Genomic DNA, 12,512 nt, shown 5'->3' on the forward strand with positions numbered 1-12,512 from the left:
GGCACATTTGTAAACTGGTAAAGAATATCCATCATACATGCAGAGTCATAAGACATTTTACCTATGGCAGGGTTATAGATCCCCAAGGCATGACCGTTTAATGAGGTCATCTGCATCATCATCTTCATGTTCCAAGGCAGAAACAGAATAACTGAATAATTTCTGTTGTTAAATAGTTACACCAACATAAATGAGAAGCAATTTTGGCCCACAGTCTGCGATATGTCTAATAGAAATAGTCTGAGGGCTTGTAGCTCCAAAATGAAGCCCTAAATGCTCATTTTCTTCCTGGTCCAATAAATCACGATGGAAATCTTTTAAAACACAGGCACCTGGGTAACTGCTATCTCCCAGTACTTTTCGTAGCATTCCTCCAATTTACAATTGTTTTATTGCTATAAACAGCCTCAGATCAATAAAAACATTGTAAGAGCCAAAGGAAACACTTCCATCATTCTTCCCAACCCTGGCCCAGCTTTTGACAACTGACTTTGTGTTGTTTTTTAATTCTGGTATCTTCACCTGAAGCCCTTAATAGCTGCTTTAAATTCCAGGCAACTTAAGCCAAGAGCACCTGCTCCTGGGTGTCCATATTCTGACCATGCTTTGATCATGTGGCTGGTACTCCCAAACCTGATGTATTTTAGGGCTGTTTCAACTTTGAAGTGCCACTACCAAGATCCCTACGGTTACTAATCTTGGGTTGTTTAAAAGGCAGGATGCTTTACCTCATGGCAATCCTAAAGTCTCAGCCAGATGGGATACCTGCCTAAGGATTTGGATTCCTACTCCCCTTTCAATGGACACTAAGAAAAAAACACAGGATGCTATGTTATTTTTTTTTCAGGTAGATCATCAACTGTTAATTAGTCCAGCAGTCTCACACCACTTGTCTCTGCAAGAGCTTTGCTAGGTACGTATATACATTCATTATTTAACATGGCATCAGGTCTGTGAAAGATCAAATAAGACAAGAAGTCGTGCAAATACAAACCCTTACTTGAAATCGTAAAAAAAGAAATCTGCAGTGATTTGGGCATGTAAGAAGAAGGCCTGGCACCCTCGCCAACACCATCTGGCAGGGTGCTGTGCACGAATGAAGAAGAGGAGGAAGACCTGGGACAAGCTGGACCACCAGCCTCAACATAGGTGACTGGTGGGGGGAGTATGGGGGAGCACATGCCCCCAGGCAGGGCCATCCCCTCTGCCAACATCTGTGGGTGCTCGATGTGCCCCCGCAACAGGGCCACCCCTGCCACCAGTGCCTGCAGATGCAGTGTCTGCAGGTACCCCACCCCAGACTCAGGAGGCACCAGTCACCCATGAACATCAAAGACCGGATAGGATTAAAACTGATCGTACAAGGATTGCAAAAGACAAGGAAGAATGGAGGAAAGTTACTACTACATCAAAGGTGCCCCAACAGTTGGTGCGGCCTTGGGACTGACTGACAGTCCTGTTTATCTTAATCAGGCATGATTTGCAAGGAGGTTGACTAACACATTTCAGTTTACCCAGACAGATAACATCCCTTTCAGGAGTAAAACTTAAAATAAGACAGGAGACTTGAGAAACTTGAGTTAGGTGAACCTCAAAGTCTTTCTGCTGGACATTCCCCTCAAGGGACATGGCTCAGAGAACCTAAAAAGAGCACCAAATTACTCCCATTCTTTTAATGAAGGCCTGGAGCTGAAGTCAATACTGCTAGTAGCTGTATTACGTTCACCAGACTGGTCACGTAAAGAGTACTCCAAGATGGATGGTTGCTCCTCTTCCTTCTCCAGCATGCTGCAACTGCACTAAATGAGTCCCGAACACATACAGTGGGATTATTCAAGTTCTTTGGCAAGCAGGAACATGACATAGAAGAGATATTTCTCCTTATCTGCTTTTACTGGCCTATCTCCATTCACTTTTTTCCCTTTTACCCATTCAGGAAGAGATGTGTGACTGGCCTCTAATCTTTCAGGCCTATTTCTTTGCATTATACCTGTTTCCTGAATAATGTTACCTGGCCAGTGCTTCTGTGGCCTTTACCAAGTTAATGAAGTAAATACAATGAAGTAGATGAAAAGGTAGTCAATGGAGAGGGAGCATGGGGTGCTGGGAAATGAGGACATTTCCCCATAGCTGTAAACACTCGCTTGTCAACCAGGATATTTTGATTTAGAAATGCTGCTATGCTACCTAACAGAAGTTATAACCCTGGTGCCCCCAGGCTCCTCAGCAGACTGGACTCCTAGTTTTCCATGATCTCCCCACTGGTGAAGAGGAGTGGAGGATCATGGAGGCCCTCAATATTTCATGAGAGCCAACCCCATAGAGAACATGCATCTGAGGCAGCAAAACAATTGCCCTATGGCACTGCAGCACCACATCTGATTCATAACACATTTCAGGCTTTGGAGGTCTGATATTTTTTAAGGGAAAAAAAAAAAGCAAAATTTCCCTGAGAAAGTAGACCCGTTGGGCAGAGGCAAAGGTAACAATTGCACTGGTATAAAATGATAGATATAAACTGTTAAGGCGCATCCCCACAACTGTGTGCATGCGTTTCCCCAGGGACAAATAGCAGCAGCACATAGTTGTGCCACAGCTACATAGTCCCTGGGGAATGCCCCTGTATGCATGCTCTGGCATGTGACAAATTGCCCCGGGTGGGATAGGGGAGGCTGGAGCCAGCAGCTGAGCCTTGCCTGGGGTCCTGGGGCTGCAGCAGTGGCAATCAGGGTGCATGGAGCCTGGCTGGGTTTGGGTTTTGGGTTTACACATGCTGCGGCCATGCACGCTGTTTTTGGATGCAGGGTTTGGTTTTTTTAACACTGGGATCTCCTGGTATCAAAAAAAACCACCGCACTGCTGATTAGTAGCGTGGCGAACAACACCTGCACATGTGGTGCGTGTAGTCTGTGATGCTACAGACTGGTTCGTGGTGCTGCAAACCACATTCATGGGGATGCGCCGTTAGAATGTAACAGTTAGGCCTATATGTCCCTCACACAAACAAAGTTAAAGTGACTTAAATTCATTTCTAGTGAATCTTTTAAAGCTCCAAGGCACCCTCTAACTCACATGAAATCAAAGTTCATGCATGCACTACTACTTCTTTTAAAAAAAAAAAAATCTATTGTGCATTCAGCATCTCAAGATACACTTTGATTTGCTATGGCATAATGTTGTGGCTTGCCATTTTTAAGTAACCAGTTGCTTTGATATCATCCACCCAAGGTTAGATCCAAAGCTCATTAAAATCCCAGGGAAGGTTCCTAGGAATTTTCATAGACATTGGACTAGACATATAACCAATCTTTTTCCAGTTCACATATGAATTAACTACAGCCTCTTTATATTTAAGTGAAAGATAAATGCTTCCCTAGACCCACCTTCACCCATGCTTTGTAATTGCAATAATATGAAAAGATGATGAGTCTGTTCAAATCAGGCATGACTGGAAGTTGCAGTGCATAATGCAGGGAACCTTTGGAGTAGGAATGAATCTCATTAGGCTCTGCGAGTTGTAGTGAAATTTATTTTCATAAGCTGTGCTGAAAGCTGAAGTGAAGTAAATATTACGGTACAATCAATTCATTTAAAAATAATCTTTTGACAGCCGAGAGAGAAACAGAGCTAAAAATATTGCGAGGAACTAAAAAAAAATACATATTTAAAACATGAAAATAGGAATTGCTAACTTCAGAAAACTTGATAAACCACAATGGGAGTTAGGCCTTAGTCCAGCAGTGCACTTAACCCCATGAATAAGCTGCATTTCTATGTCACCATCAACCCAGGGTTTCTGAGCCCGTGCCCGCGGAGTACACGTATGCTGAGGTGCTTTGCTGGTGTTGGGCCCTCGAGCAGAATTCCCTGCACAAACCTGGGTTCAAGCTTGTTCTTCTGCCTTCAGAAATCTGAGCTTTTAACCAGGTTTCCTGCATCCCCAACACACCGCTTCTAACCCCAAATGTAGCTTTTCCCAGCCGCCTGTCTATATATACCACTTCCTCTTGGAAGGGTCTTTGAAGACCTTGAAATAGGTTGGGCACTGTACAAGAAGTGACTACTTCACTCGGCATCTCTTCTTCATCCCAGTGTCAGCCTGACCTTTTTAATACTTTTTCTTTATAAAAAAAACAAGTCCTGTATTCTGCTCTCCAATATACTCCCTGTTGCTTTCTTAAGGTTTACCTCATTTCAAAGTCAAAAGGCCCTGCATCCTTTTAGGACACAGTCAAGCCAACACCAACAGTTACAAGGTACAGAACAGTGGTTCCCAAACTGTTTTTTATTAACTTTTGGTCACATGGTCTCCATTTCCTGCTATGGAATTAAATTACCAGAAGCTAAAAATACATGAGTGCTTTTCTTTTATGATTTCTACAAACAATCAATCACGGTAGTTACCATGACAATAGATGCTACTGGATCACAAGGAGGAGGGTGAGAAATGGCCCATGAAAGAACCTTTTGGTAAACATGCTGGGCACGTTATGAAAAACATTGAGAAAGCCTGTATTTAGGCTAGACACAGTTTGGGGGCAGGTACTCTCTACTAAGCACAGAGAATAGCACAACGGGGCCCTAATTTTGGTCTCCACAGACCACCTTAATTAACAGCAGCATGAAAAAGAGCCTAGACCATGAGTAGAGAGCCATGCAACCCAGGAAGGTAACGTCTCTTGACCAATCTATCTTTTTGAAAACATTAAAACTTAGTCCTCGATGCCCCCTAAGCTGGGAAGCATAACTGTATAGCAGATAGCAAAAACCACATCAAGCAGATATGTTCATATTTTGCTGTTTCCCACTTGGAAATTTCCTGTAGTCCTATTCCCTGGTATAGTACTTGGCATCACTTTGTACTGGAGCTGCCCCTCCATGCCACTGTACACAACCTACTCCCAAACACAGGAAATGCAAACAGTATTACAAAAATAGAGGATGAAGGGATAGTGGTAGAGGATGCATAGTGGGATTTGAATATGGAGGAGCAGCATGTTCCATTCATGATGGCACTGGGTTGAGATGCAGGCAACTTTAGTTCTTCTGGGAGATCCTTGGCAAGGAAGCTCTGTGACCCAGTTTTGCCCTCAGTAAAATGGATAATGGATATGAACCTGTTGAAGAGCAATTTCAAATCTACAGATGAAAAGCCCTATATAAGAGCTAGCTATTATTATGAAAACTTTTGCACTCAGAATGAATCCAAGTAATTTCAGCTACGCATGCCAACACACGAGGAAGACCTAGTGTCAGATGGACCATCAGCGAAGCAGAACGCTGCACAGCCATCAGGTGAATGAGGGGAGAGAAGGGTCTAATCAGCAACCACAGGGATTGGTATTTGGTTCTATCATTAATGATCTCAAAGAGGGAGCAAACACAACGTTAATTAAATTCACAGATGACATTAAGCTGGGAAGGGATGCAGGGGAAATCTAGCCAGCAAGGACAGAAGAATAACACGAAGAAACAGAAAAGAACAACAACAACAAAAAGATACTGGGCTGGAAAAATGCAAACTAAAAGACTGAGAGAGAAGAAAATGGCCCTGAAACATCACTAGTTAAGTGAGAGCAGGGAACCTGAGAAGTGGCAATACAGAAAGGAACATAGCATGATGAACATGACTTATATTGACTGTTTTCAATGATTTCATTCCAGGGACTTGTTCAGTGTGGCTGGTTAATGAAGGGGCTGGTTAACCAAAAAGTGTTTCCACTTCACTTCCATTCAGAGGGAAAACACTGAATCTTGTTCAGTGAGCAGCCTAGGAGTTAAAACTTTTCAACCTCCTGTACTAGGGGGACCAGATTGGAAGAGGGATGATTACTTCGTGTTCTGTTTGGCCTGTTTTTAAGGTACATTTCTCATGAAGGTTTTGCTTACCAGGTTTTCCCCAGACAATGATTTATGTCCCACAAGCCCTAAGAGGCAGCAGAGTACTCATTTTTCAGAATTATTTGAGCATGCAAAAAGGGGAGGGGGGCTGTTTTTAATTAATTCCCATTCTCTGGATGCATTTAACAGCTGCACCTTGTAGTTTTTGTTATTAGGCAGCACATGGCAATTCTATTAAACCCCAAATTCCTCTGAGAGGAAGGAAAGAAGGATCAGGTGAAATCAGCACTTTTTTTTCTTTATTTCCTTTGTGAAGGGCACAAAAGTAGACAGCTGTCATGGTTGTGACTTGCCATCTAGTCTAGCGAGTCATTAACTTGCTGCATTTAAATCCAAGAAGTTTCAAAGGCCACTTCCTCTTATAACATTAGTTATTCTGTTTCTAGCTCTTCCAATGAATTTCATTTCAGAAGAGCCTTTCACAGAAGCAGCTTTTTTGCCAGTGATGGATATTAATCTTGTTTTAAAACTTCCCTAACGTTCCTCTCCTAAAGTTCAGCAGTGGATTTATTTACAGGCGATCCCTGGTAACTAGAGGCAACCATCATTATTCTTTGCTGCGCGTCCTGAGAGTGAATCACAACTCTCTGCGAAACAAATTCAGCTTGAGCAATCGCTGTCTGCCAGCTAGCCTCAGGCACTGCAGATGGTTTCAATTTATTTCAGTAGGCATAAATAATCAAGTAATAAATTTGTAATTACACTGTAACAATTGGCCACCTTAAGTGTTTTGTAATCACCAGATAAGTACTATACGGTAACTTCTGTCACTGCATTGAGGGTGGCAGTTCAGTAACCCTTACGCTTTCAAGTAGTCTCATTAACTTTGTAGCTGGATTAAGCACCAAAATACAGACACAATGGACTAAAAGCGCCCTGTCTTCTGCAATGTACTAGGTAACATTCATAATCACCAGACCTGTTTGGCATTTGTTTCCATTGCTAAATGGCATGAAGTGTTGAAATATCTCAGTTTTTCATGGAATGCAAACATTTCATTTAAAAAAATCCACCTGGAAATGCCAAAATGTTTGCTGCTGACTTTTTTAAGTCAAAACCAAGGATTTCAATATTATTGGATCAAAATGTTTTGATTCAGTGCTGAGCAGTGTTCACCAGCATTGCTGCAGTGTCTCAAGGGAGCTGCATTTCAAATGTCTTATGTCCCCACCATGCTATATACACAGCAGTGTGGCAGCTCGGAGGGTTGGGGCACAGAGAAACACTGAAGAATGGAGAGTTCCTATTCAGTTCTCCACCCTGAAATATTTCAAGTAATGTTGATCAGACCCCAAACAAAAGAGTGCATTTTGATTTCCCCATTGAAAACACAAGAAAAAATGACAATGTTGTCCCTCAAAATGATTTCATGAATTTGCTCTCAAGAAATTCCTAACCAGTTCTAATAATTACCAAGCTATCTGCCTGCACCATATAAAGGCACAGAAGAAAGGATACGTTGCAGTATTATCTCCCCTCCCCCTCCAAAAATAATAGTAATTTTTTGGTCCAAGCAATGAGTGCAGGATTGAGAGCCCATAAGGATGTTTATTGGAAAAAAACAGCCCTGATGTGGGCAACAGCAATGCAGACTTGGGCAAAGTTCCCCTTAGGCTGCTCTTGTCCTGGAAATATGCCTTAAGCCTGATTTGGACAGAGCAGGCAGAGTAGCTTATAGTTGTCTGAAACCTGCAGCATCTTGTGTAGCCTGCAAAAGAGAAACGCTCTGAAAGCTGGCTGCCAAAAAATTGTGGGGAGATACAAAATACTGAAAATTACTACAACATTACTACATTTACTTCTCTGGGACAGTCTTTCAACCAGGAGGCACATTAGGGACCTGATTCCCATCCCACCGAAGTCAACAGGAAAACAAGATTGGTCCCAATATCCCTGAGTTCTGGCGTGTTGAACTAGCAAGGAATAATTCAACAAGTGGTGATGGTCAAGGGTGGACATTTACCCTTGTCTTAACAGTGGATCAAAAAAGGACTTTAATTCCCTGTATCTGACATAAGCTAAGGGGGGGAAAAAAATGAGGGAAATGCAGTGATGAACTGCCACATAGAATATGTTTGATTCTCTAAGGGCACAGTGCAAATTTGTACTGGTTCTAGTTATGATTGCTCTGTGGATCACTGAACGCAGGTTGCAGTATTATTGATTGCTCAATCAATTAAACGTGGTGTGAAGGAAAGGTTCGCTAGTCTACCTCAGCGTGCTGGGTTTTCACCTCTAGAGACTGAGGATAGACATTTGTGCCGAGAAAAACAACAAGCACAGGGGAGTAATTCAAACAGGAACCAGGGAAGAAAAGTGTTACTAGAATGGATAGGAGAATGGGCAGCCTGTTTCGTAAGAGGAAGCTAAACCTGTATCTAAGGTTTAGCTTTCCAGGAACATTACCAGGAAATAAATTATGCCTAGTTGTACTAATTCCATGCGTGTCCAAGCCTACAAATTAGACACTTGGAGCAGTCTTGAATGTGAGTCCCTTGTGACAGTTAGTAACTGGGCTCCGTGACCCGAAAAGCACCTTTCTGTCCTGTACCTTACATTCCTACAGATGTGCGGGAAGAATTAAACCGAGTAAAAGATGTAAATGCAGGTTTATCCCTGGCATATCAGGGGTCACTGCAAATAGCAACGCGAAGATGGTGCACCACCACCCACTGTTTTTTGCACAGGTTATCACCGTGATCCTTGCACAGGATAGCGTGATGACTCCACATCATCGGCAGTAATGTTATCTACTCAAAAACAGGATGTTCTCCATAGCCAGGTTGGAGCCTGACTTATTCCGGAGGTGCAACAAAGACTGCTAAATGTCCCAGACCTCTCTCATGCTCTCCTCCGCCCTACCGGCTGCTCCCTCTGTTTTATGTAAAGCTCACCTACTGTTTCTGGCCCGACAGGCTTCTCCCAGCTCTTGTGCTGACCCTCTCTGGTGCCGTCAGCTGCCCGCCCAGTTCCATCTGTGTTACTCGCAAGCCAGACACTGCCTCCAGCCAGGCACTACTATCGCTGTCCCTTTCCTGTTCGAAAACTTGGCCCAAAGAATGTCCGCAATAGTGACAGATTGTTTCGTTCACAGCTTTGCATTCTCGCTCTCACAGCCAAATGGCTCAGGAGGTGGGTCTCTCTCTCAGGCACCCACAACCCAGCCAGTCATTTATAAATATCAACATTTGGGAAGGATAGTGGCTACATAAGCAAGCACCTCATTTCTATTCACTGGCCAGACAGCCTGTTTTTGAAGTTCTCAGCATTTTCACACAACATTTTACAGTACATCATTGTCATCGAGTAATATTGGGATTGGGCATGATGCCAATGCTGCCTTTAATGCAACTGTAGAACAGTCCCATGGTCCCGCAGCACGAGCCATGAATCCCCAGCCGCTCGTAGATGTGCGCCACAGTTTTGTGTTAAATAGAAAAAGAAGCATCTTCTTCTTTTGTTGAACTATTCCACAAACAGCTCGGCAGCGTAAAATAAAGAGAGGGACAATGAAAAGGAGAAATATCATCTATCTTTGAATCTGCATATTGGTCCAAAATAAATAAAACCAAGGCAACGGCATGAAGGGCAATAGATTCCCTTTATTTCCCTTCTTTTCTTTCTTTTTATCATGAATTATTGTGCAGCTGAAAGGTGCCAGCTTGCCAGCCCTTGAAATCCAGTCTTCTGTTTACCCAAAGTATGACACAAGCAGCATTCGTGCAAGTTCCCCCAACCCGTCTGCCCTGCGGAAGACTAGCCAAATGCTTTGATCTCAGGGGAACTGAGGGAATAGATCAGCCTCTATGGTTCATTCAGTCTTTGGTTTCTCGGACGAGCCTGCCAACAAAGGCTGGTGGCCTTTTATAACATCCACCTGGAATCGGACTAAGATGGTAGATTAACATTTTCAAAGCACAGCTGGGAAAGGAGCTCAACATATCTGATTAGTGATTCTGAAAAAACAATTCATAGCAATGAAAATATATTCCTTGCCGCCACCACCAAATCCAACTGAATGTGCAGCCCATAACTTTTTCCTTTACAATTTAAAAAACTGACATTTAAGGACAAATGGGACCACTCTCTTTGACTGTTTTTTTTTTAAACTGTCTCTTTTTCCCTCTTCCTCACCCATCTAGTACAAATCAGTGATGGGAACCTCTACACCAGGATGGGCAATTATCTCAGGCAGAGGGCCACTTACCTAGTTTCGGCAAGCTGTCAAGGGCCTCCTGGGTAGCCCCGCCCCTTGACAGGTGCTCCACCCTTTGGACACCATCTTGGGACCAATGTCCCAACTTCTTTGGACCAATGTCTCAGGGCCAGCACCGGTGGGGCCCAGAGTGGGCGCAAGCTGGCAGGGGTCTGTGGAACCAGGCTGTACCATCAAGGAAAGGGGGGAGCTGGCCTGGCTCCATAGAGCCCCTGCTGCCCGGGACCCTGTACCCCTGCTGCCCTGCTCCGGGCCCTGCTGGTGCTGGCCCTGGGACAACAGTGTGGGCCTTGTGCTCCCATGCCCACGCACACCCAGTGCCCCCTGGCTTCGCAGTACAGACGGGGGGCAGCACACAGCCCTGACCCCCTGCTCGCCGGCAGGGAAGGAGCTGATGCGGAGCACGGGGAAAAGCGGCCCCTTGCCCACCCCCTGCTGCAGCTGCCCACAGCATGTGCAGGGCTGTCCTGAGCAGGCATAGGCAGCTGCACATGGGCTACGAGTGGCTGCAGCTTGGGGGACTGGGCATGGGGCGGGCGAGGGGCCACTTTTCCCATGCTCAACACCAGCTTGCAACCCGCCCGCGCTGCCAGCCTAGGCCCTGCCAGTTTTGGGCTTGCCCATTGGGGCTGCGCATGGCGGGAGCAGCTGCGACCTTCCCCCCCCCCGCCCCGCCTGCTTCCTGTGCTGGAGCTCATGCACTGGCCAGCGCAGAGGCGGTGGTGGCAGCCTCACCGCAGCACGAACTCCAGGCAGGCAGCAGCAGCAAACACTACCCAGCACGGCAAGAGGGTAGAGGGCCGCAGCTGCTGCCACCACGGCGCAGCCCCAGTGGGCAAGCCCAGATCCGGCGCACGGCTGGGTTACAAGCTGGTACAGAGTATGGGGAAAAGCGGCCCCTCACCCACCCCATGGCCGGCACCCCGCATTGCAGCTGCTTGCAGCCCGTGTGGGGCTGCCTGTGCCTGCTCAAGACAGCCCCACGTGCTCTGCGAGTGGCTGCAGCAAGGAGCGCCAGCCACAGGGCAGGCGAGGGGCTGCTTTTCCCCACGCTCTGCACCAGCTCCTTCCCTGCCCTTCCCCAAGCTTCCCATGCCGGGACAGCCACATGGTCCCAGGCCAGAAGCCCCTGCTGTGGCTTCCAGCTGGAGGGCGGGGCCAGGCAGCCCCTGCTATTGCAGGAGCCCACCAAGGATTCCCCTGGGTCCTACTGCCCTTGTCTCCAATCATTTTTTACAGGAACCAAGGACAGATAAATTTTAATTTTCAAAGATTTTTTAGGGGTCCCATGGACTGGTTAGAATGGCTTTGTGGGCCTGATCTGGCCCATGAGCCATATTTTGCCCACCCCTGCTCTACACCAAGGCTGCCCAACTGGCACACATGGCTCCCAAACAGCCCACAATGGGTTAACCCCAGCCTGCAGGCTTCTACCTAGCCATGAATGGGGGAATCACTGCTGCCAATAAGCAGTGACAGGTGGAGCCACTGCCTCAGCCAATCAGCAGTGAGGGGTGTGGCCACCAGGCCCCTTGGCCAATCAGCAGCAGAGGGCACCTCCCTCCCTGGTTGGCTGAACCCTGCTCTTCCTGGCATTGCACTGCCCTACCTATGGGCACAGCCAACAGGATCATGAGGATAAATGACTGATGCGTATTTCCCCCAGTGAACTGAAAAACAGGACTTCTTGCAATCTGTTCCTCATTTAGAAATGGACAGGGGACAAAGAGTTTAAAAACAGGATGGTCCGGTATAAAACAAAACCAACGGCCACCCTAGTCTCTGGGCCCCACCTCCTTCCTTTAGCTTGGGTCTCCTGGCCCACACCTCCAGGGCAGGGTGGCACAGCAAGAGGCCCACAGTGCCCATACAATGGGTGGGCCTGGACTGCCCACTCAAAAGAGGACAGCCTTGCTCCAGACAATCATTCGGGGACAATAAGCACAACACCTATTTTCCCTCCTGTCTTGTCACTCTAACCTAGGGTTTTCATGGATGACATGAGACCACAAAGTTCCATCAGTTTACTTCCCAAACATTTTCTAAGCAATGAAGTTTGGGAGCTGTTCTTCTAGTTTACTGCCGTAAATTTTCTATCCATGGTCAAAACATGAAAATGCTGACTGGATAAAAATAGGTAAGGAGCATGATGCAATTTGATTCTAGATTACTTCAGCATGACACATATTAATGTCGGAGAGATAATGGCTGGCCATCCTCCTGAAATTTGCATCATCTTCCAATTTAATACTAAAATAGCCTTCATAAAATTCTTTGCAAAATGACAGCTTTAGTCTGCAATCTCACAGGGCAATAACTATTTTGGATAATATGACTTCACCCTTAATTTGTGGCTATTTTCCTACCATTCGCAAAAGTGGGTTAGTTAGATTTT

General features: G+C 45.7%; 1 protein-coding gene across 2 annotated transcripts in view; it reads right to left on the reverse strand.

The window, feature by feature from the left end:
* Window positions 1–12,512, reverse strand: part of CALN1 (calneuron 1) — a 182,897-nt gene that overhangs the window by 99,312 nt on the left and 71,073 nt on the right. The gene's annotated exons all lie outside the window — the stretch shown is intronic.

Source organism: Crocodylus porosus, unplaced genomic scaffold, assembly GCF_001723895.1.
Source record: "Crocodylus porosus isolate Cpor-Errol unplaced genomic scaffold, CroPor_comp1, whole genome shotgun sequence".
NCBI classification, from domain to species: Eukaryota; Metazoa; Chordata; order Crocodylia; family Crocodylidae; genus Crocodylus; species Crocodylus porosus.